At 33.2% G+C, this 10,000-nt stretch overlaps 1 protein-coding gene across 2 annotated transcripts in view; it reads left to right on the top strand.

The window, feature by feature from the left end:
* Positions 1-10,000, top strand: part of LOC137627074 (prolactin-releasing peptide receptor-like) — a 238,102-nt gene that overhangs the window by 196,116 nt on the left and 31,986 nt on the right. The window lies entirely within an intron of this gene.

Below are 10,000 nucleotides of genomic sequence, written 5' to 3'. Positions count from 1 at the left end.
CCTCGCCATCCGGGCGGGAGAGAGAGAAAGCGTCTGTCTCTTCATCTCCATCCTTTGAGCCAATTTCGCCTCATTTCTCTCTGGCAAAGAGAAAGGAAATGAAGTTAGAACACAGAATTCACACAAGATTTGTTTGTATGTCTGGTAGAGAAGTTAGGGGAAACACATTGTCGTGATTTGAAAGGAAAAAATCAACGCCCTGCCGAGGGGAACGACTTTAGGTGCTCGCTTGACTGTTCGCTCGTGTCAGGTGATGGTAGGAACTTATTTCTTTCTCGTCTTTGTCCAGAAATATAAATTCCAATTTCTTCTGTGACAGCTCTGGAAAATACAGGCCGAGTATTGTATTTCCTTTGTTGTATTCGAAACACGAGATGGATTTCTGTTTACGTCAACAGAGAGTAAACAACAATAAAACAAGATAACTTTGGACGTTCGCTTGACCTTACCTGACGTGTCAACACGAATATTGACATATTTTTTTTTGCTGTGTAAATCTCCAGTAAAATATACCGAGACACATACCAGCTTATTTGAAATGATGTTAGCTAGTGAGATATTTTTCGACCATGAATAGGTTTTTATTAGATAACGCTTTTTATTAGGGCAGTATCATTCTCTTTATTTGAAAAATGATTTAGTGATCATTAGAATTCCCATTGTTTTGTTTAGAATATTCACTGTATCATCCTTAGCGAGTATGGGACGCACTCTACGGAGAAATATACCCAGGTTTCAATGGTGTGTTTCTTACCTTATTATTATTATTATTATTATTATTATTATTATTATTATTATTGCTTGCTAAGCTACAACCGTAGTTGGAAAAGCAAGATGATATAAGCCCAACGCCTCCAACAGGGAAAATAGCCCAGTGAGGAAAGAAAATAAGAAAATAAACAAACTACAAAAGAAGTAATTAACAATTAAATAAGATATTTTAAGAACAGTAACAACAACAACAACAACGGTAACAACGAGATGCTACTACTACTACTACTACTACTACTGATATTGATAAAACATCCAAAAGATGAAAACATTATTCCAAAATCATCTAAGGTAAAAAAAAAAAAAATAAGAAAATGATTCATTTGGACGTAAGAAACATCACTGCTTTTGCAGTAGACGAAAAAATAAGAAATTAATGTACTCTGCCAACATTAAAACCATAAGAAAAATTTACATTTTATATATATAAAATTGTGCTCATACAAAATTTTACATCACTCTCAGTAATACTGAACTTTGCAGACTGTTCCCAACCATAGTTAGCTAAGATCACTATAGTATCAGAGTATACATAATTTTATTGTGATCGGTGTAACTGTATGGACATGAGTCGTGTTATGACAAAGAAACAATCTCCAACAGATTTTGTAGATTTGAGAACAAAGCCCTCAGAAGATTATTTGAAGTTAAATGGCAGGATAGGATTAGAAAGGAAACTATAAGAGAGAGTACTCGAATGCCATATGTGAATGAGATAATGGTAAGGGGTAGATGAAGATGGTTTTGGCGATTTTGGCATGCTCTTTGCCCTCCCCAAAGAGAGATTAGTTCACCAAACTTTCAACTGGGCTCCGCAAGGCACTAGAAGAGTTGGAAGACCCAGGCTTACATGGCTGAGGACTATGAAGCGCAACGTAGGATATGATGAATGGAGAAGTATTGATTTAAAAGCTCAATATAGAGACGACTGGGGAAATCTAAACGAGGCCCTTTACGTTAATGACAGAGGAGGAAGATTAAACGGAAATTGTAACTGACAGAATCACATAAAAGGGGAGATCACAGATTAATAAAGATTAGCAAACGACATGATATCATCTCGAGGGGACGTTCAAGGATAAGTATCCCTTAAGAATAAGTATCCCTTAAGAATAAGTATCCCTTATATGCATCCCTCACACTGCAGTGGCTGGACTGCAGATAATCAAGGGGAAGTTTATCACGTCCTGCGTTATAATGTGAGGTCGTTAGTAACAGCTGGTTTTAAACAAATGGGGTTAGTTAAGGTTTTGTCGTAACTTTCCACGTCATTGTTAAGACGAAGTTAACTGTAAGCTTTTTTTGGGCTATGGCTATATTTTTATTTTGTTTGATAATATGTTACAAATGTATTTATTTATTCATTAAGGTGTAATCAATATTAGTGGTATGACTAATCAATAATTCATGAATGTTTGCTACCCCACCTTGGTGTTGTATTGATGTAATAATTCATGTTTTGTATTCGAAGTAACAGCAACAACAACAACAACAACAACAATAATAATAATAATAATAATAATAATAATAATAATAATAATAATAATAATAATAATAATAATAATAATAATAATAATAGATGACTTTCAAGGTGATTTCATAACTTCAAACTATGAGAGGGCTAACAGTGATATCAACAGCTTAAAAGCCTCCAGGAAGACATTTCTAACTTCCAATTATAATTAACTTAATTTACATGGAAGAATTAACATATCTCATTGCAGATCTAAATAGGTTTCCCACCGATATCCCTACAGTAAAGGGTCGGTTGCCTGATACGCCCTCTCCAATACGTTCTACCAAAGACATCCTCTTCTGCAAAACCTCTTCTCTCCATTACATCCTTCACCTTATCTCACCATCTAATTCTCTGTCTCCATCTTGACCTTCTCTCCCTAACAGGTTCCTCCCAAGCCCTCCTCACTCTCTCCCCACCATCCATTCTCAACACATGCCCACACCATCTCAGTTGCGACACTGTTATCATCTCTGTAATCTCTACGCCTGCCATTCTTCTTATGACATCATGTTCCAACCTCCCATGCATATATATATATATATATATATATATATATATATATATATATATATATATATATATATATATATATATATATATATATTTTATATATATATGGATTATATATACACATATATAATTCATATATATACATACGCTATATATATATATATATATATATATATATATATATATATATATATATATATATATATATATATATATATATATATATATATATATGTGTGTGTGTGTGTGTGTGTGTATATATAGAGGATAAATGTATATGGATTATACACAAACATATATAATTATTACTTATCAGTCACAAAACTGCTTGTGACAGATATTTAAGTGTGAAATCCAAAGGAAACTGGAAAGCAAATGACCAGGTACCACGCACTTTCGTGTACCCTGAAGAAGTTTACATAATATACGAAAGCGCTTGGTACCTAGACTTTTCCTTTCCTGTTTCTTGTGGATTTTTACAATACACATACGCATACACACACACACACACACATATATATACATATATATATATATATATATATATATATATATATATATATATATATATTCTTATAACTTATATATACATACTTTTACAGTATATATATATATATATATATATATATATATATATATATATATATATATATATATATACATATTTATATATATATATATATATATATATATATATATATATATATATATATATATATATATATATATATATATATATATATATATATATATATAGTATATATATACATATATATATATATATATATATATATATATATATATATACATATTATATATATATATATAGTATATATATATATATATATATATATATATATATATATATATATATATATATATATATATGTATGTATATATATATATAATATGTATATATATATATATATATATATACTATATATATATATATATATATATATATATATATATACATATTATATATACATATATATATATATATATATATATATAGTATATATATATATATATATATATATATATATATATATATATATATATATATATATGTATATATATATAATATACTGAAGTATTAATAATCTACGATGTTACATAATTATATTCGTTTTCTCTCTCTCTCTCTCTCTCTCTCTCTCTCTCTCTCTCTCTCTCTCTCTCTCTCTCTCTCTTTTCCAGGTACTCAGCCATTCCCTGGAGACATCACTGTACTTTATAAATATCCCTCAGCTTCCTCACTGACGCTGTAATTAATGCGATGCCTGGAAAAACTCTGGCTCGTTTTATCAACAATATTTGTCCAAAGTTACTAACATTTTCCGTAAGGAATAAACGAAATTATATATATGAAAAAACAATTCTCTAACTTCTTTTGATATCTAACAAAACTATTGGGTATGTGTTTTGGAATTGAGCCAGACTGTTGGCTATTTGTTTTGAAATATAACACAACGATCGATTTTGCTGTTTAGTGAGAAAATTGGCTACTTTTTTTTACTATTTGTTTTGAAATAAAATAACGATCGATTTTGCTGTTTAGTGAGAAAATTGGCTACTTTTTTTGACTATTTGTTTTGAAATAAAAAATAACGATCGCTTGCTGTTTGGTGAGGAAAATTGGTAAGGAATTTGGCTACTTGTTTTGAAGTTTAGCAAATCTTTGGTTACTTGTTTTGATATTTAGTAAAACTATTGGCTACTTGTTTTAGTATTTAACAAAACTATTGGGTACTTGTGATATTCAGCAAATCTATTTGCTATTTGTTTTAATGCTTAGGAAATCTTTGGTTACTAGTTTTGATATTTAGCAAATCTATTGGCTAATTGTTTTGATATTTAGCAAACCCATTGGCTATTTGTTTTGATGCTTAGCAAATCCATTGGCTATTTGTTTTTAAATTTAGCAAACTATTGGGTACTTGTTTTGATATTTAGTAAAACGATGGCCTAATATTTTTGTATTTAGTAAAAAATGTTACCTAGTGCGATATTTACTAAAACTAGTGGCTACTTGTTTTGATATTTAGCAAATCTATTGGCTACTTGTTTTGATATTTAGCAAATCTATTGGCTACTTGTTTTGATATTTAGCAAATCTATTGGCTACTTGTTTTGATATTTAGCTAATCTATTGGCTACGTGCCTTGATATTTAGCAAATCTATTGACTACTTATTTTGATATTTAGCAAAGCTATTGGCACTTTGTTTTGATATTTAGAAAATCTTTGGTTACTTGTTTTGATATTTAGCAAATTTAGAGGCTACGTAATTTGATATTAAACAAATCTATTGGCTACTTGTTTTGATATTTAAAAAAATCTATTGGCTACTTGTTTCGATATTAGAAAATCTTTTGGCTACTTGTTTTAAATTTAGCAAATCTATTGGCTACTTGTTTGATCTCTAGAAAATCTATTGGCTACTTGTTTTGATATTTAGCTAATCTATTGGCTACTTGTTATGATATTCAGCAAATCTATTGGCTACTTGTTTTGATATTTAGCAAATCTATTGGCTACTTGTTTTGATATTTAACAAAACTATTGTCTACTTGTTTTGATATTTAGCAAATCTATTGTCTACGTGATTTGATATTTGGAGAAATTTTTGACTATTGGATACAAAAAACTTAAAAATTTTGTATAACAGCATATCAAAACTAGAAAAGCACTCTGGGAGTGCAGACCTCCGCCACGGCAGCTTATTTTCGAAACCAGCATGACTTTCCCAGAATCAATTAATAATTTCTAGCTCTTTATATTGCAGTTTAAAATCCCAGCAAGTTTCATACTTTACGATTAAAAATTGCGGCCGCAGGTTGATGACCTTTGACCTTGACCTAGGACTCGACCTTAACCTTTGACCTTGACCTTTGACCTTGATATGTATTAATTGGTGTGGGTTTTTATACATTCATCCATCCATATACCAAGGCACTTCCCCCAATTTTGGGGGGTAGCCGACACCAACAATGAAACAAAACAAAAAGGGGACCTCTACTCTCTATGTTCCTTCAGCCTAATCAGGACTCAACCGAGTTCAGCTGGTACTGCTAGGGTGCCATAGCCCAACCTCCCACATTTCCACCACAGATGAAGCTTCATAATGCTGACTCCCCTACTGCTGCTACCTCCGCGGTCCATCTAAGGCACCGAAGGAAGCAGCAGGGCCTACCGGAACTGCGTCACAATCGCTCGCCATTCATTCCTATTTCCTAGGCACGCTCTCTTGCCTCTCTCACATCTATCCTCCTATCACCCAGAGCTTCCTTCACTCCATCCATCCACCCAAACCTTGGCTTTCCTCTTGTACTTCTCCCATCAACTCTTGCATTCATCACCTTCTTTAGCAGACAACCATTTTCCATTCTCTCAACATGGCCAAACCACCTCAACACATTCATATCCACTCTTGCTGCTAACTCATTTCTTACACCCGTTCTCTCCCTCACCACTTCGTTCCTAACCCTATCTACTCGAGATACACCAGCCATACTCCTTAGACCTTTCATCTCAAACACATTCAATTTCTGTCTCTCCATCACTTTCATTCCCCACAACTCCGATCCATACATCACAGTTGGTACAATCACTTTCTCATATAGAACTCTCTTTACATTCATGCCCAACCCTCTATTTTTTACTACTCCCTTAACTGCCCCCAACACTTTGCAACCTTCATTCACTCTCTGACGTACATCTGCTTCCACTCCACCATTTGCTGCAACAATAGACCCTAAGTACTTAAACTGATCCACCTCCTCAAGTAACTCTCCATTCAACATGACATTCAACCTTGCACCACCTTCCCTTCTCGTACATCTCATAACCTTATTCTTACCCACATTAACTCTCAACTTCCTTCTCTCACACACCCTTCCAAATTCTGTCATTAGTCGGTCAAGCTTCTCTTCTGTGTCTGCTACCAGTACAGTATCATCCACAAACAACAACTGATTTACCTCCCATTCATGGTCATTCTCGCCTACCAGTTTTAATCCTCGTCCAAGCACTCGAGCATTCACCTCTCTCACCACTCCATCAACATACATGTTAAACAACCACGGCAACATCACACATCCCTGTCTCAGCCCCACTCTCACCGGAAACAAATCACTCACTTCATTTCCTATTCTAACACATGCTTTACTACCTTTGTAGAAACTTTTCACTGCTTGCATACAACCTGTCCACCAACTCCATATAACCTCATCACATTCCACATTGCTTCCCTATCAACTCTATCATACGCTTTCTCCAGATCCATAAACGCATACATACACCTCTTACCTTTTGCTAAATATTTCTCGCATATCTGCCTAACTGTAAAAATCTGATTCATACAACCCCTACCTCTTCTAAAACCACCCTGTACTTCCAAGATTGCATTCTCTGTTTTATCCTTAATCCTATTAATCAATACTCTACCATACACTTTTCCAACTACACTCAACAAACTAATACCTCTTGAATTACAACACTCATGCACATCTCCCTTACCCTTATATAGTGGTACAATACATGCACAAACCCAATCTACTGGTACCAATTGACAACACAAAACACATATTAAACAATCTCACCAACCATTCAAGTACAGTCACACCCCCTTCCTTCAACATCTCAGCTTTCACACCATCCATACCAGATGCTTTTCCTACTCTCGTTTCATCTAGTGCTCTCCTCACTTCATCTATCGTAATCTCTCTCTCATTCTCATCTCCATCACTGGCACCTCAACACCTGGAACAGCAATTATATCTGCCTCCCTATTATCCTCAACATTCAGCAAACTTTCAAAATATTCCGCCCACCTTTTCCTTGCCTCCTCTCCTTTTAACAAACTTCCATTTCCATCTTTCACTGTCTCTTCAATTCTTGCGCCAGCCTTCCTTACTCTCTTCACTTCTTTCCAAAACTTCTTCTTATTTTCTTCATATGACTGACCTAATCCCTGACTCCACCTCAGGTCAGCTGCCCTCTTTGCCTCACGTACCTTGCGCTTTACTTCCACATTTTTCTCTCTATATTTTTCATACTTCTCTATACTATTACTCTGCAGCCATTCTTCAAAAGCCCTCTTTTTCTCTTCCACTTTTACCTTCACTCCTTCATTCCACCATTCACTGCCCTTCCTCATGCTGCCTCCAACAACCTTCTTGCCACATACATCACTTGCAATCCCAACAAAATTTTCTTTTACTAACTTCCACTCCTCCTCTAGATTACCAGTTTCTCTTACTCTCACCTCATCATATGCCATTTTCAACCTTTCCTGATATTTACTTTTTACCCCCGGTTTTATTAGCTCTTCAATCCTCACTACCTCCCTTTTACATCCACCTACTCTATTCCCCCACTCTTTTGCTACAACTAATTTTCCTTCCACCAAAAAATGATCAGACATACCGTTAGCCATACCCCTAAACACGTGCACGTCTTTCAATCTTCCAAACATTCTTTTAGTTATCAACACATAATCCATTAATGCCCTTTCTACTACTCTTCCATTTGCCACTCTTACCCATATATACTTATTTTTATCTTTCTTTTTAAAAAAGCTAGCACTTATTACCATCTCTTGTTCAACACACATATCTACCAGTCTCTCACCACTCTCATTTCTCACTGGTATGCCATACTTCCCAATGACACCTTCTACCTCTCCAGCGCCACTCTAGCATTTAAGTCACCCATAACAACTACATAATTCCTTCTACCCAGTCCTTCTACACACCTAGTTAATTCATTCCAGAACTCATTCCACTCTTCTTCACTTTTCTCACTACCTGGCCCATACGCACTGACATTTAATATTGTTACTATTCGGAAAATATTTTATTTTTCCTTATTTCTTTTACTCACTAGGCTATTTTCCCTGTTGGGGCCGTGGGCTTATAGCACCCTGCTTTTCCAGCTAGGGTTGTATTATTATTATTATTATTATTATTATTATTATTATTATTATTATTATTATTATTATTATTATTATTATTATTACTAGCCAAGCTACAACCCTAGTTGGAAAAGCAAGATGCTATAAGCCCAAGGGCTCAATAGGGATAAATAGCTCAGTGTGGAAAGGAAATAAAGAAATAGATAAATGATGAGAATAAATTAACAATATCCTGTAGCTCAGGATTTAATAATAATAATAATAATAATAAAAATAATAATAATAATAATGATAATAATAATAATAATAATATATGAACCAAGTTTGAAGGCTCTGTGACAACGATGTCCAAACTTATGGCTGATTACATGAATTGGACATTTTGCTTGACCGTGACCTTGAACTTTGACCTTGAGCCTTCAAAATTTAATAATTTCAGCCTTTTACATAACAGTTAATCCCTGCAAGTTTTATTACTCTACGATTAAAATTGTGGCCAGGAAGCTGTTCACAAACAAACACGCACACACGAAAACACACAAATAGGTGGTAAAACATAACCTCCTTCTAAATCCTTGACGGAGGTAACTATTGTCTGTTGATAGTGCAGAACAATTGTCTAGTTAGCACAAAAAAATTGCTGGTAAAAACTCCTTGCTACTTAATGCAACAATCAACACTTATGTTAAAGTAACATTACTTTAATAGGTAAATAATATACTTATTAGAACTAATTATTATTTGTTTTTTATATGAAATTTCAAAAAAAAAAAAAAAAATCTATTATTATTTTTGCCAAAGTTCATAATAGTGACCTAAGAATAAGTTGTGTAACTAAGAATATATTCAGAAAATAAATGTCGAATTCTAAAGAATATGCTCTATACTTAATATGTATATTCAGGAATATGTTGCATTAAGAATATTTTGTGGCCTTAAGAACATGTAATAGTCTTAAGACTAGGATGAGATTTTAAGTCTCTTTTTATAGTTTATTAAGAAGAGATAAATTTTAATGTTTATGTTCTTAAAGCGTTTTATTTTAATTGTTAATTACTTCTCTTGTAGTTTATTTATTTCTTTATTTCCTTTTCCTCACTGGGCTGTTTTTCTCTGTTAGAGCCATTGGGCTTTTAGCAAACTAAATAGTTTAATAGTTTTCGTAATAATAATTATTTTAATAAGAATAATTTCAAAAATAATAGTAATTATACTGATAATAATTTTAATAATTTTCCAGGTAGGCATCTAGTTCAGCTACTACTACTACTACTACTACTACT

This window comes from Palaemon carinicauda, chromosome 34 (assembly GCF_036898095.1).
Source record: "Palaemon carinicauda isolate YSFRI2023 chromosome 34, ASM3689809v2, whole genome shotgun sequence".
Classification (NCBI taxonomy): Eukaryota; Metazoa; Arthropoda; class Malacostraca; order Decapoda; family Palaemonidae; genus Palaemon; species Palaemon carinicauda.
The sequence above is the reverse complement of the archived record's forward strand: the minus strand, read 5'-3'. Positions and strand labels throughout refer to the sequence as shown.